Below are 24,271 nucleotides of genomic sequence, written 5' to 3'. Positions count from 1 at the left end.
GGATGGCGGAGGAGGAGAGGGGAACGGCACCGGCAAGCCGGGGGTCTCAGACGGTGGAGGGTACGGGCGCAAGCCACCCCCCGAGGGTCCCGGCGTCGTGAAAATCCAAACCAGAGGGCACGCTCCGCGGTGCACCGGTGTCACGCTGGGCCAGGGGATGGCCGGGGCTCGGCCCCCGCTGCAGGGGCGTCTTGCTTGCAACAAAGAAGAGATCTTCTGCTCTCTGGCTGTTTAGACCCTCCAAAGCTTCAGTGATCTACCTAGATTAGGCCTCTACAAGCTGAATTTCTGCTCCAGGTAGCGCAGCTGCTCCTTGCTGAATAAAACATGCCGTTCACACTGCTGTGCCCCAAAGACGAGCTCCAACAATTCTTTTATTTCTTTTTTTCTATTCAGACACGTGCTTATTTTTTTTGGCAAACGCCTGCAAAGAGATGCACCGCTTGTTGCTCCTCTTGGGTTATTTTGTGCAGAGAAGGTCGCTGCTATTTTCAGAAGCTTCCCCTTCGCGTGCCCGGCTGATGCTGGGGTGCTGGATGCTGGCACCCGCACCGTGAGTAACGCCACGAGTCCCCCGAGCCCCCCTTCCTCCCCTGCTTCCCAAGGGGATGCACGTCCCTGCGCGGGGGGGATTGCCAAGGGATGCACATCCAACGGCACCCGCCGAGCAGCACGGGGCTGGGATTGTTCCCAGGTGGTCCCACTCGAATCTGATTATTTCCAAGGCTTGGGGTGAGCCGACAGCCCAGCCAGGGCCACACTCAAGGCTTGTTTTCCATCCGCTTCAGGCTTCCATTTCTGCTTGAGCAGAGGCATGGCAAACTACTCGGTGGGGAAGTTTGTACGTCTCCAGAACATTTAAACTGCTACTCATTCCCACAGCTGTTCTTACGGTTTAAAAATAATCTACTAGATAGCTTGAGGAATTTCCTGCCCCTTCTACTCGGTCCAAGCTGTCCACTCAGAGTCTCCTGACCCGCCCTTTCCATTTACTTACAGGGAATACAGCCAGATTGGATTGCTTCTGCTTCGTGCTGAAGGCTTTAAGTAATGGGGAAGCGACAATCGGGTCGTGACAGCGGCGGTGCGGCTGTCATTGCCCGAGCAGACGCTGCAGGGACGGGACGGGACGGCGGCGCCCGTGCCTGTGCCTGTGCCCACGCGGGCACGGGGAGCCGCTCCACATGCCACCGCGTTCGCAGCTGTGTTTGCACATGCACACGCCCCTGGGCAAACATCATCCCCGTCCTCCCAGCTTGCCAAGGAGCTCTGAAACCCCTCCGCAGCACCACAGCAAGCGAGAGCCTTTTTATAAACATGCAGAGATCTAAGTTTGGCATCTGCTCCCATAATGATATAGCAGATCATTACAACTTGTGACAGCCCACTATAAACAGAAAGCTGTAAAACCCTGTAATTTAGAAAGCTGGATCAGGTACTCATGTGTTTTGCATAATCCAAAAGATAGTGGGTTTCAGGCTGAGATTTCCCTTTTTTTTTTTTTTTTTTTTGCTTGCTTTCCTTGCCTTCCCTTCTGGTTGACATGGTTACAGAATCCGGAGGATGGGGTAATAGGACACGACACATGCATTCGGGTAGACTCAGAAATCCACCGATGCCTCCTGGAAAAGCACGAAAAGCACGCTGTTTAGAGCCAATTCAGCTGCTTTGTCTTCTCACATGTCTCTCCCTCTCTCTCTTATTTCCAAAGAGGTATTTGCAGGAAGACATGGTTTGCTTTCCCAAAGCTTTCCACCTGCTGCTGCCCTTTCCCTACCCAAACCCCTTAATTCTCTGCTCGTGCCACCAGTCTCTTCTGCTGCTACCCACTGCTATGGCAGGGGAGATCCAGGTGGGGAAATAACCGGCAGTGGGAGCGAGCGCTTACAAAAAATAGATAGATGAAGGCAAAATTGTTCCTAAATTGAATGTTTTTCACAGTTCTTCCAAGCAGTGTCTGCAGTACTTTAAGATTATTCTCTCCCGGGGGGCCTCATAAAAGCTGTAAATACTCCGAATAGCTTTCAAGGCTAGTCTTACGGCAGCTCAGTTCTCAAGAAAATATATGCTAATGTGCATCACCGTCATTATCCGGGAGACCTCGCCACACACACTTTTGTGTCTATGAAGAAGGGATCTCTGATTGCTGGTGTTTTGCTGCAAGTTAAATACAGCCAGGCTCCGAAACTCACGGGGAGCGTTTTGAAGCAGAAATTGCCCGCCACCACCCCAGCTCCGGGGTTTGTTGGAAGACCAGGGATCGAGTTTCCCAAGAGCGCTGAACCCCGCCGGGGGTCGGTGGGGGCGGGATGCGGCGCCGCATCCCTCCGGCAGCAGAAGCCGACGTGCCCACGAGCGCTCCCAGCCCGCTGGCTTTCAGAGCTGGTGGTTACGATCGGTTTTCGTCGGCTTTCTCTTTCATATCCACGGGGCTCGGGCGATACCCCTCCCCGTCTGGCGGGAAGCATCGGAGACAAACCAGTTACTGAAAGCGGGTTTCTGCAGAAAGGGGAGCAGGTTCTGCAGCTGGTGCATGCGCGGACTCCTCGCTCTGTCTCCTGGAGAGTTTTGTACCTTGACATGCAACAAAATGGAAACAAGGCTATTTAAAGGCTCCTCTACGGTATAGCGCTTCAAAAAACCATGCTCAAGCGTAAATGTCAATGGGACTACGACTGTAATGCAGGCTCATACTAAGCTGTTTTACTTAATTGAGGCTGAAGGCACTGAAAGGGAAAAAAGAAATAAATCAGGGAGACACGCAGATGGAAGCAGCAAAGCCCCAGCAGACCGTGCTCTGGCACAAGGTTGTTGAGGTGGCCTGACGCAGGCTGGCGTCGGGAGAGGCACCCACCGCTCGTGGGCGAAGGAGCGGAGGATGCCGGGTCCGGAGGGAGGGTCAGGCTGGAGCGTGGGCCGCTGGAGGCAACGCGGCCATGGCCGCAGGCACGTCCTGGGGACAAACGGCGCTGGTGCCAGAACGGGAGCCCAAACCCGAGCCCAAAGCTTGAACCGTCTTCCCTTCTGAGATGGGTTTGCAGCTCCCCTTGGTGGAGGGAAGCGGGGGGACAAGGGAGACTCAGGCCAAAGAGTCAGAGGAGGACTTGGATGGTCCTGTGGAAAGAGAAGCCATCCCTGTCCCAACAGGCTCCCCAGGAGTGATTTTACCAATCCAGATCTTGGCAGGGCTTGGGGATACTTATACAGGCCTTGAGTGTGGGATGTTATTTATGGCTGTCTCGGCACAATGGTTTCTGCAGTCATCAAATTCTTCCATCCCAAGTGAAAACAAAGGTGCTGAGCTTGCACAGAAACCCAGTTCCTCCAGGAACCACTGTTGGGGGTCACCTCTCCAGCGCCAGCCTGCTCCGGGGGAGCGGATCTCTCACGAGGTCTGAATTAGCCCTGAAATTCCTCTCCCCCATTCTTCCGGAGTGTCCTTTGCTTTCAAACGGTGTTTATCATGCCTGATTGATATTTGACATTACGATGTACCGGGAACACGCGCAACAACGCTCCGCTGGGATGCGACGCTCTTCCCACCAACGCATCCATCAGAGCCGCGAGTGCCACCCCGGCAAGAGGGCACCGGAGGAGCCGTCCCGGCGGAGGAGCCGCAGGGATCTCGCTGCGCATCTGTGGGCTTGGGGCGCTCGGGCAGAAGCAGGGGGTTAACGGTCCCCGGCAGCCCGGTGCAGCGCCGGCGGAAAGCCTCCCCCAGCACGCCGGCCGGTGGCATGGCTGCCATCAGACAGGCTGAAGGATGCCGTCTGCCCTCCACCGCCCCAGGCTGCCGCTGCCCTTGAAAAATGGCCGAGAAAACCTTGGCGAGAGCGAGGGGGAAGCTCCGGCGCGCTTGGCTCTGCAGCTGAGGGGAAGGAGGGAGAGCAGCACGCGTGGAGAGCCGGCAACGCCGCAGTCCTCGGTGGGCGGAGATGACAGGAGAAGTATTGATCCCCGTTTCCCTTTGCTGTCATTCGAGAGGCGATTGCTGGAGGACTGTGTCATCTCTCTGATCCGTGCCTGTGTGCGTGCGCTTCAGGAAGAGATGGGATGCGATTCATTAAGCAGTTCTTCTCACAGTCCCGAGGTGCAGGAAGGGAAATGGCTTCAGCTAAATATTTCGAGGGCCTGATGCTCATGGCCAAATGAGACGGCTCGGGCAGAGGCTCTCGTGAAGCAGCAGCTTCCCAGCACCGTGGGCACGAGGCCCCAGGGGCCAGAGAGGCTGCCCGCGCCCCAGGGGAAGGGGCTGCTCCAGCATCCCGCCAGGGCCAAACTCAACTCCGGAGAGCGCTCAGAGCCAGCCGGAATTAACAGGGCCGCATTGATTTTTGTTTAACTTCTCATTTATTACAACGCTGTGGATAGAGATTAACTTTCCGCGCTTGGTATTTATTATTGTTTCACCCGCTTTCAAATGGAAACTGAAGGTGCTTTGATAAATGAATGGAGAGCCCTGCCTGGCTCCGGCGTTGCTCCGAGGACGGCACGTGCTCTGCGCCCCGCTCCTGTGCGTCCAGGATGCGGTTTGGATCCCGGGGCCTCCCCCGAGCTCCCCCCCCCGAGTCGGACCAGGCCGGCACCTCCTCCCCGGCAGGTCACGCTCCCAACGCAAATCATTAATATGCATTTCTCTGCCGTACCGTAAGTCACCTGCGGTGAAGTGCTGTGTCTAATTGATTTGAGATGCATCAGCCGAGCCTCACGACCGGCTCTGCTGGGCCCGTATGTAATAAGTGCAGCACGCTGGAAAGAGGGGAATTACTCTTGACACTGGGATTATATCTCTGCCAACAGCATCAATATTCTATTAAAGATATGTGATAATATAACACTAATTACCAATTGAGGGGCCATTAAAGGCAGCCTACAAACAGCAGTTCGATCTCACCTTTCAGATTAAAAACACCACAATGATTTCCTGTTCCTTATACTTTATTTCTGTGTTTTCCGCCCATGCATAATGCAGCAATGCAAATTGCCAGCGAATACCTAGAAGATTGTTGCCTTCACCTGCCATCTGAGGGTAATGGCTTCGTAAGCCGGGACTGAGCCAGGAAGGAGATAAGTCACGTCTACCAGCCCAGAACAGAATAGAAAAAAGTCCTCTCCCACTTCCATTCGACCACATGCCCAAGAGCAACATCACGAATGGCCGCGGCTTTGCAAGAGAGGAAAACACAAGTCGCGTGCGAAGAACCGGGACCAGCCCTGCCCAGCCGAGCCTTCTGGGGACTCGGCGTCCAGCCTGGGGAAGAAACACAGTTTTTCTTTCCCTTCTCCTGCTCCGTTCCCAACAGTCCTGCCAGTTCCGGCAGCAATTCCACAGAAAAGGGTTGAAAAGCCGCATGTGGTCGCGCTCGGGCTGGAGGGCAGGTGTCTGGCATGGCACCCAAGGCCACCGAGTGCTGCTGCCCAAATGCCCTCTCCGTGCAGCACCCCGACAAGACGTTGCAAACGGCAGGAGCGCCGAGGGGCCCCCCAGCCCCCACCCTCCTCCGGGCGCAGCCCCGAGGCAGCGCTTCGCGCCCGCCCGCGCAGCAATGCCCCGCTCCCGCTGCGAGAGGAACTGCAAAGCTCAGACCTGTCTGCAGCCAGAACAAGGCAGTCAGGGTCTTGCAAGGCTTCTGGGATTAAAGACATTTGTCTGATTTTAAACACGCTTTTTTTCCCCCCTACGGCTATGGAGGGCAGCCAGCCTACGACAGTAGCCACAAGGTTAATGACACTGAAACAAGGAGCGTAAATTCCAAAAAGCCTCATTCTGCAGGGGCAAAACCAGTCCTGCCATCAAGCCTCGGTGCGTGAAGCTGCGGAACCTTTTGCAGGTTGAGGGTCTGACAGACAGACCCAGACCCCTTGGGCAGCCCCGCCGGCCCCGCATGTGGCAGCGGACGCAGCGCCTCTTGGAGTTCAGTTACTGGTGGGAATAAGAGGAACATTCTAGCTGAGGAGGGAATACCTTTCCTGCAGAGAACCAGAGGAATTAGAATCTGCCTCCTGATCCCAGCAGATGTTAACGGCACGATTTAGCTCAGAGCAAAGCTTTCAGAGGGTAGGATCAAGGAGCTCACGTTAAATACTCGCCTACCAGAGGACCAAGCAAGTCTCGGCGGGAGGCGCCCGGAGCCGCAGCCGGGATCCGCCTCGGCAGAGGAACCTCCCTGAGCATTTGTTTTCCTGCGTGCAGCGGTGCCTGCCAGCCATGCATTATTTTAATGAGACACAATAATATTCTATCAATTCTACAAGCTATAGATTGAAGCCACAAGGAGAAATCGTCTGAACCTCCATATGATCAATCTTGTCAAAACATGTTCATTTAATCCCTTACAAATGAAAGGAAGATGTGTTTAAAATGTCATCCTTGGGGTCTGGAAGCCAGGTTCCTATAAATCAGTCAACCCGGGTAAACCGTATTATTTAGGAGCTATTTGAGAGCGGACGTGCCGAAAACATTTTTAAACTATGCACACAAGGTTTGCATCATCTCAGATGTAAAAATTATACGACTTTTTTCTGTCGTTTTGCCTTTCTGTGAGTAAGCGCCCACTGCACCGAGGTATACAGGGGAGGAGATGGATAGGCGGAGGTTACGCAGGGACGCACGCGACTCGTGGCGAGGGCAAACCCAGGGACTCCTCAGCTCTGAGGCTGGGCAGGCAGGGACAGCACCGAAGAACTGTCAGGCTCCGCGCTGCTCCGCCGCGGAGCTGAGCCCTGGCCCGCCGGTGGCACCGGCACCCCGAGAGGGCCCCGAGCCGTCATACCGCCCGGGCCAAGCACGGACACCCTCGCTCCCAGCCAGCTCGTTGCTCCCCCGCCAAAGCCACGAGCGATCCAGGACCGTTTTCCGCGACGCCTGCGGAAAGGAGCGGCCTCGCAGCCCGGCTGGGGAGCTGGGGCCAATCAGGGGCACCAATTCCCTTTGTGGTGCCCGGAGAAGCGCTTCACCTCTTGCCTCTCGTTCAGCTTACGGGCTTACGAACCCTCACCCTCAGCCGGGTAAGTCGTAAGGCATCCCCTCAACATCCAAGCCAGCCGCCGAAGGAGCTTACTGCACACCCCCCAGCCAGCACCCCCCCAGCCCTCCCGCGGGACCGAGGCAGCGGGCTGGCCTTTTTTGGGTGGACACCCACTTGCCCATTTAACAGGAAAGATGTCGGACAGGTATGACAATGGACAGGGATCGGTTGGGCTCTTTATTGGTTCTGAAGGTGCTTATATTTAAAACAATTTGTTAGGCTCCCCGTGATTTACTGCCACGCTGGAAAATGGGGCTGAGTATTGATTCTTTGCCTTTTCTATTGCAAATGGGTGTAATGTTTTATAGTATGTCAGAATAATAGCAGCGGGCACTTTATCAATGTCAAATGTTAAAAATGATCAGCTATTGTGATGTAGGAGATTAAATATGAAAGCTTGATGGGTATATAAAAGCAAAATGGCAATAATAAAGGGATTTTTATGTTCAACTCGTTGCTCTCCCAAATCTACCTGGGGAGCTATTAGAAGCAATTGTGCTGATCAGTGACATATCACCATGGGTTAAAGGACGGGAAAGTGTTGGCTTTAACTCCCATGGGGGTCCTTATGTGCTGCTCAGCTGGTACGGGGGCCGCGAACTGAGCCTGGCCCTCCCGCACCAGAGTCTGACGCATCCCTCGAGTTGCCCGTAGCTGCTAAACCCGAGGCTGGGAGACAGGACACCCCTCCCGCCTCTTGGAGCCCCTCTCCGTGGGGATCCCCCTCGGAGGGGGGAGCTCCGAGGAGGCGGCGGCCGCAGACACAGCGACCCGGGGTTTGGTGCTGCGCAAGCTCAAGGGCTCCGGCACCGCGAAGCCAGAGGGGCTTCGGGCCGCCTGCGCTGCGCAGACAGAGCCCTCCCCGCAGTTAGCCCGGAGCAGGCCAGGAACCCCTGCTTCCCGTCGTTCCCACCCTCCTGGAACCCAGACAGGCGAACTAATTGCAGACTCACTTAATGTATTGATTGGAAAGGCTGAGATGCAATAACTAATGCAAAGCATTCAGCTAGGGCACGGCCCCGGGACCTGCCAAGAGCCGCAGCGTTGGGATTCAGCTCTCACTAAAAACAATTCACAGGGCACAAAGGACACCTACGTGGGTTTCTTTAGACTCAAAAAGGGAAGACCTTTCCCGGGGGATATCTTCAAGACTAACCAGCCCTTAAATTTTTATAATCTGAACCATAAGCATCTGTCAAGCGCCTTTGTCTTCCACCAAGCCCTGTGAGCCGAGCTGGTTTAAGCTGGCTGCTAAGAGCTGCGGGAGAGCCAGCTGCAGAGAGGCAGAAGAAGCTGTTTCGAGAGCAGAGAAGAGCTTTCCACAGCACAAGTGCGAGGTGGAAGCCTTGAGAGGAGCCTGAGCCCGACGAGGGCCCAAGAGCCTCCCCCCCATGCCTGACGCCACGCTCACCTCCCAGGCTTGCTCGCTGCCCTCCGGTCTCCATCGCCTCGTCCCGACGCCGCCCTGCGGGTCTGCTAGCAGCTCCCTTGCTGAAGGCCTGCTAGCAAGCACTGCCGAAAATAACCCTTGCTCGCTACCCCCGCCCTCTCTCAGCACACCAACACCCCTCTGGGCAGTCAGAGCCCCGCTACCCCCAGCCCTTTTGTAGCCATGGCCAGCACTGATTCCCGACAGCCTGCCTGCAAATCCCAGCTCATGGCAAACAGCTGCGCTCCTCCACCTGCCCTTAACTCCTTCCCCCCTGCTCCCAGCCCGGCCTCGCACCTGGGGCCGGGGAGCAGAATGGAAGAGCTCTAAAGTGCAAAAAGAAAAGGGTGATTTGGCCGCTCTGCACAGAGGGGGGGAAATGAAAAACTTGACCCACTGCAGAGCTGTTTGCTCCGGAGCCGGGCGGCCGTTGGGCGTGCAGGCAGGACGTGGGTGCGAGGCGGTGCGGGTGCCCGCGGCAGCGCGAGGGTGCGGGCGGCGGCGGGGCCGTAAACGCCCGCTTCTGGCACGGCGACAGGTTTCGGGGCTGGAAGCGAGGCGAGGCCGCTGGCCCCTGGGCCCCGGAGGAGCGCTGGGAAGACGCGTCGCTGACACCGCCGCGTGCGTTCGCTGCTGACAGGAGATGCTCCCCGAGCGCGTTCCTGCCGGCATCCCGCCGGGAATCGGCTGCGGTGGCTGCTGCTGAGCCGGCCCCCGAGAGCCGGCCCGCTCCCGCTCCCCACGTCAGAAAAAACAGCCAGAAAGAGGAGGAAAAACTGTCTGAACTCGAGCAGGAGAGATGACTTCCACTAGTAATCATTAATAGTCTCCCCGACACTTTATTACAAAGGAAGAGTAAATATATAAGCCTGGACTCCAATTAATTTTTTTACGTTGTCGTAAGCAAGAGGAAAAAAAAATGCACAGGCAGGACAAATGTTCTCCTAATTACCTAAACACTTTATTAACCAACGCTAATTAAAGCATTTCTTGGAGTCTGACAAATGTCTGGAGTTACTCAATTTGGAAGTTAGTTTTGACTCCAGTAATTTATACCGGGTTGGAAAGTTACAGGGGGAAAAATATCTTTCAACTAATGTTTTTTTATTAAAGCCGACAGCAATAATTAGTTATTTGCTACTAATGGGGTGGCCCCTGGAGGGGAATTTGCGGAGATGGATGGCTTGGGCTCACGCCAGCAGTAATTGGTCTGAGCCGCGGTCAGACGCTGGCGGGTTGTCCCGAGCGCAGCCGCTCCGTGCGCGATCTGCCTTCAGCCCCGGCTCCGGGCCGGGGGGCTCCTGCCCAGGAAAGTCCGGCTCTGGGGAGAGCCGCTGAACCCCGCGATCAGCAGGAACGGCAGCGCCTCGGTTTCTCCGCGGAGGAAGCGGGAAGTCGGGAACCGCAGCCGCAGATCCGCTCGGAAGAAGTTTTGTGCGGAGCCGCCCTGGCAGGCAGTCGTTGCCCCACGAGGGACGAGCCGCTCCGAGGAGAAGTAATCCACATTAAAAACCCCATTCGTCTTCTTCCAGAGAATAACTGACCGTCTTTTTCAAGGGTCAGCGCGAAAAGCCTTGGGCCGGAATGCAAAGCTTCGTCCAACGAAGACAAGATGGGTTTAAGGCCGAACAATAACCCCAGGCTTTTACAGCGTTGGTTCCCGTCACTCCCCAGCCGCTGGAGTCAACCGACCACAGCTCTTCTTAAAAGTAGGTTTCTAGTTTCCACGGACACGGGAAAAGCCCAAACTCAGGAAACTAATGAGCTCCATGGATTCAGAAATCAGAATGCAAAGAAAGAGGATCCAGATTTTCTTTTTATCTCCTTTCTTTTCTGGGCTTGTCACATAATTTTGGATGCTTGGGTTGCCAATACCTTTTGTTTTTCATCCTTCCTGTAAACTGCAAACGATCCAATTACAGACTAGAAGGAACAGAAGAGGAGGGAGGGGGGGAACCAAGCGAAATGGAATAATCTATGGGGGAAAGAAAGTAGCTGAGATGAAAAGCTAATGAAACGGCAAATACAAAACAGTACAGAGAAATTACAGGGTATCTGCAGTTAGAGAGGGGAGGGCAAGCCGCGGCCGAGGCCAAGGGTTTGGGTCTCACCCTTGGGCTCCTGCCTGTCCACGCTCTCTCCCTTGGGCTGAGCCCGAGCCCACGCGGCAGCGCTGCCCCGGCCACGCCGGCTCCGTGCCGCAGGGATGCAGTTCTCTGGGCTGAAACAGATTTGCTGTGTTGTAAAACCACCCTGCGTGCAAGCAGAGAGACTCTCTGCAGCCTGACATGGACAGAACTGTTTGCCTTCTCTGCCTTTTTTTTTTTTTTTTTTTTTTTTGCAAGACAGAGAGGAGAAGCATGCCATAGGCTGAGAAAGGTGCTTAAGCAGCACTTGGAGGAGAGGTTAACCGGGCAGCCCTGGCGGCTGTGCTGACGCTCTGCTGTTTCGGCCGCGGGAGCTGACATTAAAAGGCCTTGCTTAAAGACAGGGCTCAGTGTCTGAGCCGCGTAATGAGGTGTTTCACACGGCCTGACCTTGTCGGAACGGCGGCGGCTTTCCGCCCGTTGCGGGTTGCGCTGGCCGTTCGCTCTGAGGTCTGGTCGTGCCGCCAGCCCCGGTGCCCTCAGCACCTTTTCCCGAGCTACGGGGCAGCCTTGGGGCCCCTCAGCTCCCAAAAGCTCCCAAGGCCCCAGAACGTCTCAGCCCGGACTGGAGCTCCGGAACGTCGGCGCGGACCCAACCGGCCCCGTCGCGCCCGTCCCGCACGCCCCAGAAAGGCACCGTCACCCGCTCCTCTCCTCTCCTTCCTCACTCCCCTTCCCCCAGAAACAAATTCCCACGCATCCCTCTGGTGGGAATTCTGCGAGCCCAGCTCCCCACGAGCGTCCCTTGAGCCCTGGAAACACCAGAAAGGCAACCTAGGAGCAGAAAACCCTCTTTATTTTAAAGCTTTTAAGGGAATATTGAGAAGAATGGAAAGGGGCTTTGATCTTTCTTTTTTCCCAAACTGAAAAAAAAAAAAAAGCTTTTAAAATAAATAGCTGACAATGTCTCTTATTTGAGTAATTCTTTGCCAGCAATAAATGTGTCACTCTAAAGTGCTTTATTTAGAAATAAAAAAGTGTTTTTCTTTGTAGAGCGCTCCGCATTACATCAAGTTAAAGGCTGGAAGCAAAATTCTCCTCCTCTTGCTGCATACCCCTCCCTGCCTGATACATTCATATATTCTCCTATAATCTGATCAGGGTTATAAAAATATAAAAAAAAGAGAAAAAAATAGAGAGACATCTGGCTCTCCCACACATCTGACATTTCCCTTTATGCCTGGTTTAACTTTTTTATGACTGCCTGGGTTCGCTTCATTGGAGAATTTCTCCCTTCAAATGAGTTTCCTGTTTTATGTCAGAAATTTTCCTTTAGACAAACCTGGTAATTTTTCAAGTTAAAATGTGTACGTTTTAAGTACTTAGGAAGTTTAAGGATCTGACTGATGGGGACATAAATCTGAGTTTATTCACGCTGGAGTCCCTGTGTCTAACTGATCCTTTAAAAAAAAAAAAAAAAAAAAAGAGAGAGAGGCAAGAAAGAGCCTGGCGTATTATTCACTTGTTTTACAGTAAGGAAAAAAAAATCCAAACTGTCAATTCGGTGAGTAATTTATTAGTGCCTGCTCACGCTCGCCAGCCTTTGCGCGGTAACGCCGGGGGAAGGCAGTACTTGCGCTCTCTGGAGCATGTGCTCGTTTAACAGCAGACGAAGAGGGGGCTGACGTGCTCTCCTCGCTCCCCTCCCCTGGGCTCCTTTGAAGGGGGGCGATCGCCGGCGATGCCAGGGGGGCCGGAGCCCGGCTCTGCTGGCAGGTACCGCCGCGTCCCGCCCGGACCCCTCAGCCTCTCGCCAGCTCCCTGCTGATGTCGAGATCTTCTAGTGCAACACCACATAAGGAATAAAAGCAGGCTGCGTCCTGTTGAATAACGAGGAGGAGGAGGAGGAAGAAAACCAATCCGAGAGGGGGGGGGACTTGAAACACCCAAATTATTTCGCAAATGCAGTAGGGAAGAAGGAAAGGCCGAGGTGCCTCACGGCAGCGGAGAACATGCGCGGTGCAGATGCGGGCAGCTGGCTCGAGCAGCCGGGTGACGTTGTCAGGGACCCCCCCGGGTGCTGCCACCGAGGGGCCCCCCCCCGTTGTGCCTCTGCAAGGCGACGGGGCGTGAGAGTCACTCGTTCGTGTCACCGCAGGCCAGGGAAAGATGCTACCGAGGTTGGGGGGGGTTTCTAAAGGCACTGTCCCCACGCCAAGACCTTCAAAGGCAAGTGAAGCTCATTTCCAAAAGGCATTTAAAAAAGACAGGAAAGCAGGACTTCAGGGAGGAGCAACAGCCCAGGTTTGAGAGCTCTCCTCCTCCTCCTCCTCCTCCTCCCCTGAACCTGCCTCACCGGCTCTGGTCTCAGCCCTGGAGCGGCTCCGGCTCCTGGCCGAGGTCTCTGCCCGAGGTCTGTGCCCGCAGAGCCGCCGAGGAGCCCGTGGCGTGGGCCAGCGTCCCCCCGCCCCGCTCTGGGGCTGGGCAATCCAAGCTGAACCCGCTGCCTTTCGCTGCTTAGCCAGTCGCCAGCAATTCCGCTGCGCAATCGCATGCCCCCACCCTCCAGCGAGCGCTGCGGATTGTTCCGGGGGAAAAGCAGCTGGGGAGAGGCTGCTTCTGACAAACGCACTTCCATCTTCACCCCGGTTCCTCCTCTGGGAAAAGAAGATATTTTCTGCTGGTGGTGGAGGTGACCGAGTGTCCCCCCAGGACCAGGGCAATGCCACCGGGGCCCTGGGGGGCTGGCTGCTGTGTCCCCCTCCCCACTGCCAAGTGGCCTTAGGAGAGAGGGGCTGGGGGGCTCTGGTAGGCTCGATTCCAGCAGAGGCTCAGCTTTCAGGTTTCATCCAAGTGCCTAATTAAATTTTCAGAGCGCTAACTGCTCACGATCCAACACAAATAGCTGCAGAAGCCAGAGGGGAGGCTGGGAAAGGGTGGACGAGGAAGAAAAAAAGGAGGGAGAAGCCTAAAATAAATAAATTAAACAAACAAATAAATAGGGAGAGAAATAACAGAGGGAAAATAAACTAAAAGCACCGGCAGTCCTGGCCGCCCGAGCGCTCATTAGCAGCGGGCGAGGAGGGAAGTGTCTCGCTGTCTGGGGCTGTCATCCTTCATCCTGACGAGCACTTAGGGAGTCGCGACCCCTTTCAGCATCACCATACAGACAATCAGCCCCTCGCATCGGTCACTGCCACTCGCTCGCCGCGTCCCCGCCTCGTTATGGGCGGATGCGGGCAGAGGGATATTATATCGGCGGGCAGCGGGGGGGGGGGGGGGGGGGCAGGCTGCTGCCCACGCCGCCCTCCTGCCTGCCGCTCACATGCCCGAGGTGGGCAGGGACGAGCAAGCAGCAAAGGCAAGAGCTGTCAAGCCGCGTCCCACGGGCCATGCCCGCAGCCCCCCGGGTGCCCCCGGCCCCGCACACCCCGGGGGGAGCTGCAGGGGAACAGCACATCCAGTTTTGCACAGGCCTGCGCGGCACACGCGGCTGTCTCCGCGAGGCCGAGCTGTCGGCAAACAATGATTTCACCGGGGTTTAAAGGGAAAACCACCATCCAGTGTCATCTGCTGAGAAGGAGCCCGGGAGCGGTTTGTGGAGAGGCCAGCGGCTGGGGGGACGCCCGCTGCGAACGAGCGGGAGAGGAGGCGAATTTTCAGCCTGCGGTGTTTTCGGCGCACCGCAGACGGAAGCTTGGAGCCGAGCCTGCTCCCCGGCAGCACAGCTTGTTACCTTGCTGCCTGAGCTCCGTTCGCGCGTCCCGAGAATTTGAAAGCATGGTGGCTAGCGCCGGCGGGAGAGGCCGCACTGACAGCCCCCCCGAGCCCCGCGCAGCCAGCACATCGCGGGCCCGATGCCCAGGGGAGGAGGGTGACACGGCAATCCCAGGCTGGTTCCGAGCAAGGAACACCACAGGAGCGGGGCTGAAAGCCTCCCTGCTAATTAACTGGGCCACCGGACGACTCGGCAGCGCGCGGAAGGCGCTTGCCAAGGGAGGGGATGCTCTCCAGTAACTCGAGTCGCGCCTCCATCGCCTCGTAAAGCAAAACAACTAAGCCTGTGGGGCGCTATCGCTGCGGGCGTAGCTCCTTCCCCCCCCGGCAGAGCCTCCCAGTCAGCCTGTCGTGGTTGGCACTGGAGGCACCAGCCTCACGCCAACACCAGCACCGCGAGCAGCTCAGGATCATCACACGGGACTCACCGCCTGGCAGAACAAGCAGCCTCAGTGGTCTCTCTCAGGAAGCAACGGCTCCGAACGCACCAAAACGCCTCTGGATTTTCTCTGCAAACAGCGCTCCTTGCCGGGAACTCCCATCTGCTGGACTGTTTGCTCCTCGTCAACACAGAGGAAATTCGGCCGGGTGCTTCAACACCTCTAGAGCAAACAGTCTGTAGTTATTTAAGCGAAAAAAGCAAACACATCTTTCACTGGAATGTGGAGGGGAAAAAAAAAGGCAGGAAAAGGACTCGGCTGGATCCTGCAGGACAGTTCATCGGGGCCACACCGGCAGCCCTGGGACAGTCGGCTCCTTCCTCCAGCCGGTAGCCGTGGCGCGCTCCCCGGGCTCGTGCCCCTTTTTGGGGAGCCCCCACTCTGGCCCGTGCCCTGCGTGGGGCTCACAGCCTGCGGGCAGTGCCACACCGAGGCACCCGGCCTCGGAGCCGCTGCCGCTACGGGTCGAGCTGCTAATTTTTATTTATTTATTTCCCTAATTTTACTCGGCAGAAATTGAATCTCCGTTCCAGTTTCTTCTGATTCCATAAAGGGATATCAGTTACACTGAAAGTCCAATTTATTCTTTTCTATGTATTCATTAAATCCCAGTTAGTTACTGCACTATTTAGTGGAATTGATGGTGTAATTAAGCTACAGGCAGACGTTAACAACCAGAACCGTCAGGGAGGTTTAGGATCCTTTACTACTCTGTTCCTGGTATTATACAGCTTCTAATTTCATAACAATTACTCTAACCGGTTGGTTCAAGCCGCACACTGGAGGCATACTGAGTACCCAGTGCCCAGTCTCGGAGCAGCCCTGGCTGCAGCGTTGCGCCGCCCTTCGCTTCGGCCTCGCCACGACACGTGACGGACCCCGGCCACGTTCTGCAGGAGGGCATTCGTGCTTCCTTTGCTTTGCTCCATGTCCTCTATCCATCCAATTCAGAAAACACATTCCTTGAGTGCAGTTTCTTTTTTTTAATACAGAAATCCCCGTGCTGGCTTCTTCTGAATTCATCCTGCTTTGCACCAACAGAAACCAGCAGAGCTGGAGCCCCCTCGCACATCTGTACACGAGATGCTCGAGCCTCGGTTTCGGGTTTCATAACATGGGAATAATTATCTCATTTTATTGCTGGGGGCTGGAATAAGAGGAGAAATTTGGGACAGTTTGCAAATTACTCCGAGATTCACAGATGGGGAGATGCGTTATCATTCTCTAAAGTGCATCAGCTCCAGAGAAGTGAACACCTGTAAAGCGCGTGCCTAACCCGATTTTCACTTGCATTCAGGTAAGTTAATCCAGCACAGCAGGGAGGCTGGAAAAGGCTGATAGTGCTGCCCAGGCACTCCTTCCTGTACAGAAATCCTATTTTTCCCCAATTTTACATCTGCTCTGGACCCTCCACTCCTTATCGCCTGGCAGAGGGAAGCGTCACCCAAAGCCAGAGCACTCGCAACTCACCCCACGGCTGAAAGAAAGGCAACGTCAAGGGGCTTCCAGTCTTCCCAGCACTGGGCTGCACCTCTCCTCCCCGGGCTTGCAGAAATCGATCCCCATCCTCTCCCGGCAGCTTCGGTTCCCAGCAGGCACGGTGCAAACTGCCCGGCAGATAAACACTTCCCCGCTGAAGTTTGCCCTCACCGGGAGGATGGAGAGCGGGCCCTGGCAGCCAAGGAGGAGGTGTCCGGCCCTGGGCAGAGACGAGATGCCGTGGGGCAGCGGCCGTGCTCGGGGCTCCTGGTGGCTCCGTCCCTGCCGCGGGGCTGTGGCACCAGCACGGCCACGCTGAGCTTCCCGAGGCTTCGCAGGACGGAGGTGAAGCTGTGATAGTCACGGCCAGCGCGTTCAGAGATTGCTTCCTGGTGCCTTGTCTGCCCAGAGATATCAGCAGCTGGGATCTTATCACGCTGTAATTACCAGACCTAGATTTGCATTAATTGGCTCTCTAGAGTAAAGTTACCTCCAATCTGTGTGCTGTGGGTGCTCAGCAGGAAGCGATTCACAGCCCAACAGGTTCGGTGGGACGCTCTAAGGAGGATCAGCCGCAGCCACCAGCGAGGGAGCAAGGGCCGTGGGGCTGCCCTCCCGAGCCCGGCGAGCTCCCGAGGAGGGCAGTGCTGCAGAGGAAAACCACGGCTTTGGGGAAAAACCACGGCTGCGGACCCCGGTACCACGTGGGCAGAGCCCGGCCCCAGAGGACAGAGCCCGGCAGCTCGAGGCTTTTGCAGCGACCGCTCTCCGGGGCCAGATCCCACTCCTCCTCTTCCCAGGGTCCCACCGCGGGGTAGGAACCCCGGTGCCAAACCCCCCGTGCCGGTTGACGCGCCTCACCCCCCGCGGCCGGCTGGGCTGAGCCGAGCCGAGCTCCTGCTGCCACCCCGAAACAGCCCAAGAGGGTCCCCGGGGAAGCGCAGAGCCGGATCTGCGCGCCCGCCGAGCTCTGGCAGCGCAGGAGCGATGCTCCGGATCCCGGCGCTGCCTTCGCTCCGTAATTAGCGTGCGTTTGTCTCTCTGACTTCAAGCGGTATTTAGCAGATTGGAGCTTGGGGCCCTGATTACTCCAGCGGCGTGATAAAGAAAGAGGTAATTGAGATGCCAGTCTGCTCCTGGGGGGCTGGGAGCCGTGCTGCTGGGACGGGAGCGGGTGAGGAGGCCAGCGATGGGGCAGGTCCCACGGGCACATCCTCCCCCTCCCACGCCGTTTGTTCCCCACCCGAATTTCGGTGACGTTTGCTTTGCAGAAGGCGATAACGTAGTAACGTGATGGCTTTTAAGAGGGGCTTGAATCCAAACCAGGGGCGGGTGTGCTGCAGGAAGGGAGGAATCCTGTGCCCACCCGCAGGACCAGGGGGCTGGGTGGGGCCTCGGGGGGCACAAGCCCCTGCCCCAGCACTGGGGCAGCCCCTGGGCAAAGGGCCTTTAGCTGCTCCTGGAGAGACCCTTGGCTGCAGAGGGTCTTTGCCCTCCCTTGGTGCTCAGTTCCAGCATCCCTCCAGGAGCAATCCAGCAGCTGACCAGCCCACCTCATTTCCACCAAGTTCAACTCATTTCTTCTCCTCATACCCCTGTGACCTTGGGGTGGCCAAATGCCATCTTTTTGTGCTTTTTATTTTCTTCTTTCTAAAATACTGTAACGTTTTGGAAGGCAGGTCCCTTCCCTCACCAGTTGTCTTTTCCAGCGTGCTCAGCCAGGGACGCAGCTCTGTCCTCGCCGCGTGGACAAGGTCATCTTCTCCACACCACCTGTTAAAATAGCACAATAAAATTACCTCGCACGTGCAGGACGCTCCTGCTAAGCGCAGCTTTGCTGATTTAAGTGCTGCTACACGAAACGTGGTGCCAGGGCTCTGCCTCCCCTCCGCCCGTGCAGCAGCCTCAGCGGAAGAGCGCGCTGCAGCCACGTTTGGGGCTTAAACCTTGCCGGAGGGAGCAGCTGAGATGTCCGGGTTGGTGCCACGGTCCCCCCGACCCAACAGCTCATCCGGGACCGGCCCCTCCAGCCTCGCTCTGCCCAAAATGCTGCTTCAAATGCCACTTTGCACCTTGCAGGAGCTGGAGGCTGCGCCGAGGGCCGGCAGGTACGCGTCTGCCGGGCACCGCAAAACCAAATGCACTCCTTCAGCATGGGAAATTGCTCTTCTATTTTATTGCAGTTGCAGCTGAAAAATAGAAAATAAGAAAATCATGCAGGGAAGCTAAGTTAGAAATGGGTTTAAAAAAAAAAAAAAGAAAAAAAAAAAAACCAAAAAAAAAAAAAAAACCAAAAACCTGTTTTCTCGACTGAAATGAAAACGCCTGAGAAAATCTCAGAATCATCATCTGGGCGACGGGAGCCTGGAACGCAGAGAGGGGGTCCTTCCCTGGGGCAAGATTTTTAATAACTTCCCAGCTCTGGGAGGCTGTTAGCGAATCTCAGCTGGAAGATTTTTTTCACCCAGCTGGATCTTGCAGTCTTCTTACATCATTAACTCACCAAGATAATTTTTGATGAGGGGTTTGTTTGGGTTTTGTTTGATTTCCTTCCTGGCAAACCTGGCAGGTAAATCGCCTTGCTTTTCTGTTTTCCAAGGGAGAATGAAGTCTCTGAAGTGACAATCATTCTGCCCCGCCGGACGCGCCGACGCCCCGTTCCGCGGCTCCTCCGCCGGCCTCTGCAGCGGAGCCGCACGGAGGGTTCCCGGTTGGTGGCTTCGGGCTGCTCCACTAATTGCTAATCGCCGTCCTGCGAGCGCCGGGGCTGGGTCTCAGGGGGACGCGAGGCAAGCCGAGGCGCAGCGACGCTGCCACGTCCCGTTCCTTCGCTTACGCTTCAATTGACAGATCGGGGGGCGAGAAGAAATTTTTCTTTCAGATCACATTAACAGCAATCATAGTAGTCTGTCTTTGTTCTTTCTTTCTAGCTGAAGAAATTCCTCGCTATTCCCAGGGCCTAAGGTCAATGCTTTCCTTTCTCCTGCTCTCACTGCCACACATCTGTTATGCTTCTCTCTTTCTGTAGTTCTGAAGTTTGTAACAGGTGCCGCGAGATGTATCGTGGCCTCTGGTAAATGAAGGTTTTCTGTAAACTCTCCTGAACTGCTGTGTGAACGCCCAAGATAACAGAGGGCTTTATCCTGCCACTGCGCTCCCTCCTAGACCCAGGAAGAACTGGTCTTTGCTGCACATAGAACAGAACAAGTTGGGGTTTGGTTGTTTTTTTTTTTTTCTTACCTTCCACTTAGGATTTGATGCTGTTTTATTTTAACTTCTACTTTCAGGAGCCGGGCCTGCAGAAATCCAGCCCGTGAACAACACTGCAGATTTGGGGACTGTTTGGGCGTGCATCCGTCCCCTGAACGCTGGGAGTCTAGACGGCTTCTGGTCTAGCAGGCCATTCACAAAAGTAACTCCGAGTCATACGTTCAGTCCTTACCAAGTTATTACTGGAGAATGACCCCACAGCCATGGGCTTCCTGGATAACCTAACGGCTGCTCTTGCACCAGTTTTAACTGAGTCGCCTTTTATCAAGTGTTTTCTTGGTCGTGCAGCACAGGGAAGGATAAATATTGCTCCTGCTAAAGGAAACAAAGTGGCTTTGGCTGAGAAAATATGCCTGGGGGGAAAATAGTTGTGGAGTGGCTGTTCCAGATGCTACAGGTACAGAGGGAAAGGGGTCTCCCTGGGAGGCTGTTCCCCCCAGGCACCCTGTCCTGCCTACATGAGTCACCCCTGGCTTGGAGGGATTACTGAGGAGAGACAGGGGAATCCGATCTCCACTAAACCCCAACCATTTGTCACTCTGCAAGGAGCGGAGACAAGGAGGCAATTAGTGCGAACTGGGAGGCAATGTTTATTAACTTGTCCATTAGTCAAGTGTTTATGGGCGTGGGTGTTTGCTCATCCCTGAGGGGTAATGCGAGGGTTTAGGTGGGGTCGCTGGAAGGCCTCCCCATCCCTCTCCAGATCCTCAGCTTTCATTAAAAAGATCATAAAAATCAAATAATAAAGCAGTTATCCGGCTGTCACTGGCTGCACGGCCCTGCTGAGCAGCAGAAACGGGGTGGCTGCTGTCCCACCTGCATTTGCAGAGAGCCTGAAGCGGCACTGCCAGGTGAGCAGAGCAGCAGCCCTGGGGCGGGGGGGGCCCGTCAGGCATCTGCGGGGGCTTCGATGGGTCCCTGTTCAACGTGAGAAGGGCAGGTTACTACAGAAGAGCCATTGCCACGGGGGGGGGGGACTTTAAGCGCTTTCAGTGTCGACTCAGTTTACAGATTTGGCTCAGGAAATGGATTTCTTCAAAGCGGAACAAGACGGCGGCGTCAGCATGAGAAAGCACCGTAAGAGCGAATGGCACATCTTTCCTTTCCAGGTAGCCTTGAGCCCGCCTCCCCTGCTCTGCAAAGATCCACCGCTGCCCTTTTTTCACTTCGCTTGGTTCTTTCTCTCGAGGGACAGGGTTCCCCACGTTTGGCATATGCAGTCATCCTGCTCAGCTTGAATTTCCCAGCGAGGCCAGGGCGGAGTCCTGCGCTTCCCGGCGACGTGTGTCCCATTTTCTGCTTTCTGCTGCGGCAGAGCCAGCGTGCCTTCGGTGCTTCAGCGAGGGACGCGCTGTACCGGTCCCTGCCCAGAGCACCTCTCCCATCGGTCCCGCTCCGGGCTCCCAGTTGTTTTTGTTATACCTGTGGGTGGATGTGGGAGCCTTTGATCATCCAGGATCACTGCAGCATTAGGAGCTTTCCGACAGAAGCGGATGCTCTGGATGCAAAAGTGGGTCACGTTCGGCTGGAGATGCTTTGATGCACAGGGGAGGGGGGGATGCCGGGCTGGAGGAGCTGCCTGCGTCTGCCTGCGCTTCAAATCCAAGCACTGGGACCTTTCCTGGGTGCGCTTGCAGGGCCCGGTGGCGCCGGTGTACGCCAGGACAGCAGCTGCTGGGAGCAGGAATCACGCCCGGCCACATCCCCAGCACCTATTTCCTCAGATGTGTTCTGCTGCTAATGAAATAACGTAAAAGACATCATTCCCCGCCACTTCCAGTTACAACCCTGCGCAGGAGCCTGCCAGCATTCCCCTTCTTCACGAGTGTAACAAACCTGTGCTGAAAAGAAAGGCCATTAATAATAATTACCCACAAAGAAGGAAAAAAACCCTCTCTCTTCCTTCTTTCTTTTTTAATGAGCCCTAAAAAGAAAAAAAGTTGCTTAATTGAAAAGCTTCCTACTCTGGAGACGATACCAACACCTCAGAGAAGTGCAGGCAGCTCCGGCACATGAAAATGCAACGAAGGGACATGTCAGCTGGCGCCTTCCAGGGGTGCGAGAAGCAGACCTGAAAGTCGGGGCTCACACCGACACCGTCGCGGAGATTCAAGGAACCATCAACAAGGCACTAATTGGATTGAAAGGAGGCGGCAGATGGAAAGAGAGGAAGCAGGAGAACTGCTTTGGAACAAACGTCATTGGAAACAGGAGCCTGGGCGAGCAGGAGGGGCCCGTCCTGAGCCCAGGAGAGAAGCAGGGGGTGATGCTGCAGCAGAACCCTGGTATCCCCAGCAAGGGTTTGTCGGGTTGGGGCTTCTCCCCCAGCCTCTGCAGGGGTTGTGGGGGCCCAGGGGGGTGATGCACCCACCGGAGCCAGGGAGAGGCCAGCCCGTGGTGTGGGAGGACACACGTGGCTCTGGGAGCAGCACCTCTCCCTTTGGTGCCTTAGCAGAGGCCGTAACGGACGCGCAACATCTGTAAGTTATGAGAACTGGTTTCCCCCCGCCGCACTCATGCCCGTGGGGGGTGGCCTCTCCCCGCCCGGCAGCGGCCCAGCCCCAGGCAGAAGACACTTCCACGGGGGCTTATTGATCGCCTCTCGCATTCGGCTACTCACCCGCTGGATCAATGAGATGTGGGATCCGGGATGTGGCAACGCGCTCCTCCCAGCGGCATCCTGCACGCCACGCTGGGGAGCTGGGAACGGCGAGAGCCACTCGGGACAGTTTCAGAAAGCACAGTGTTTGGAAGAAGATTGGAAGATCCAGAGTGGGCTCAGCACCCGGACGCTCTGACACTCCTCTCCCACCCCATTCCACATTTCCAGTTTAAACTATTTTGTGCCCTTGCTTGGATGCAACGCGCTGCCCAGGACATCTCAAAGTCCTGCGGAGACATCGCTCGCACGCCCGGTGCATCAAGGTAACTACCCCGACCTTAATGTGCGAGCGAGTCTCAAGACAGCCTTCAGCAACGGGCTGGAGGATGCTCATCCATTTCCACGCAGGCATTTTGCCTCCCTCTTCCCACTGCGCTCTCCGAACTCTGCCCCGGCCCCCTCCGCGTCTCACCACGGTTGTAGCTGTACCCGCTCGTCCCAGCGGCAGTGCAGGCTTTTCCTGGAGCTCGGGGAGGAAGGGCCGTAGCGCATCCACAGCAGCAGACCTTCGCCGCTCTGCAGCTCCCTTGGGAGGGTGAGGATTCGCTCCGCAGCGTCTGCTCCCGAGGCCAAGCTGCTTTTCTCAGTCACCCGCTCCGGCCGTAGCCCCGAGCTGGCTCGCTGCGCCTGTCCTGGCTGCGGATGCTCTTGCTGTACTCCGTAATTACGGCACAGCGCATCTATAATTACCTGAAACCCAGAGTATCCCGTTCATTATTTTTATGCAGGGAAATGCTTTTCTTGTCAGACGCCCCGGCTGGGCTGATACGTGCTCGCTGGGCTGTCCCTTAAAGCAGCTACGCAAATTGGACCTTACTACCGTGGGGATAAATAGCATAAGGAAGAGGATGCCTACAACAGTCTGTCGCAAAGTTAACGTTGGGCTCTACCTCCCAAATTGGCTCAGAGACATTAGCAGGAAGGAAGGAAGGATCAGATGCAATAATAAACCTGCTTACCTGCTCATTAATTTAATCTTCTCTTTTTTCCTCTCCTCTTCCAGCCTTGTGGTTTCTGTAACGGTAGAACGACTAAAGAATAGCAAAGTCCTAGATGAAAGACAGACTAGGTCTGGAAGCAGAAAGATTAAAGGAGAATTTTTAGGATTAGTCTTTGATTATTGTTTTTTTTTGTTTTTTTTTTTTTTTTTTTTTTATCTTGGGTCTGTGGTGATTATTCCTGCTCCTCTCCAAGCGAGCCTTCTGAGTTTATCCAAGGGAGCGTGTGGGCTCTCAAGCAAGTTCTGAGCATTTTTCCAAGGACACGACAGTGAACGTGCCTTAGCAGCGGCGGGGGTGGCCGGAGCCCCACACGCCGCCGGGACCCATCATCTTATCTCTGCATGTCAGCGGGGACGCAGCCTCCTCCCGGGTCACCCCAAGCCTGGAAGCACCTCTGGCTCGCACCTCTTCCCATGGCCCTGTAGAAACAGGAGAGGCGTGAGCCACAGAGGAGTTTAAGTTTTTTTTTTAATTTCAGGTGAACCAGCAGGACCGCGATCTATTTTGTGCAGGGTTTGCTGCTGGTTGCAGGGCATCCTGGACAGGCATCCCCAGGGGACAGCCACCTCGCGCTTTCCCAGGGCAGCTGCCGAGGCTCCCTCCCAGCTTCTCTCTGCCCAGGTGTTTTTTCTGATAGTTTTGTGTTTCCCCACCCTCCCGCCCTCCAGCTGCGGCTGGAAGTGTTCCCTGTGGGCAGGTGATTTAGGGGATGAGAGCTTGCAGGCTGTTAGGCAAGCAGGGAAGGGGAAGCGGGTTCTGAATCACTCGGGCTCAGATTTATAGGAGCGGGACCCAGCGGGGGACCGCAGCAGAGTCTGGCCCTACGAGGCAGCAGCAGCATTTCCAAACCAGGAATGTTCCTGGGGGGAAGACCCAGCCCGACGCCAGAGGAACAGATCCCAGCTCTGCTCAGCTAGAGGAGGATAAGAAGAGGCTGCTTAAGATAAATTCCTGCAAGGGATGCACACCATGGCCACACACCCAGATGTGGGATTTTACTGGGAACAGCTTTTTCCTGGGGAATTGGGCTTTGAGTCCATCCTGGAAACCGGGCTGAGCACAAGCAGGAGGGCTCAGGTCCTGGAGATAAAGAACCGT

The 24,271-nt window shown here is 55.7% G+C and overlaps 1 long non-coding RNA gene across 2 annotated transcripts in view; it reads right to left on the bottom strand.

Moving 5' to 3' along the window:
• Positions 1-23,587, bottom strand: part of LOC116962735 — a 39,497-nt gene extending 15,910 nt beyond the window's left edge. Inside the window, exons 1-5 of one of the 2 annotated variants that reach the window (XR_004407764.2) lie at positions 23,132-23,587; positions 22,585-22,862; positions 16,232-18,429; positions 14,750-14,923; positions 9,393-10,358 (exon numbers count right to left, since the gene is read on the bottom strand). This is a non-coding gene — a long non-coding RNA (uncharacterized LOC116962735). Of the gene's footprint in view, positions 1-9,392; positions 10,359-14,749; positions 14,924-16,231; positions 18,430-22,584; positions 22,863-23,131 lie in introns of those variants that run through there. The other variant, XR_004407763.2, reaches the window with a different exon arrangement.
• Between the last annotated feature and the right edge of the window lie 684 nt (positions 23,588-24,271).

This window comes from Tyto alba, unplaced genomic scaffold, assembly GCF_018691265.1.
Source record: "Tyto alba isolate M040663 unplaced genomic scaffold, T.alba_DEE_v4.0 Super-Scaffold_32, whole genome shotgun sequence".
Classification (NCBI taxonomy): domain Eukaryota; kingdom Metazoa; phylum Chordata; class Aves; order Strigiformes; family Tytonidae; genus Tyto; species Tyto alba.
Note: the sequence above shows the minus strand (reverse complement) of the source record. Positions and strands in the feature narration are given on the sequence as shown.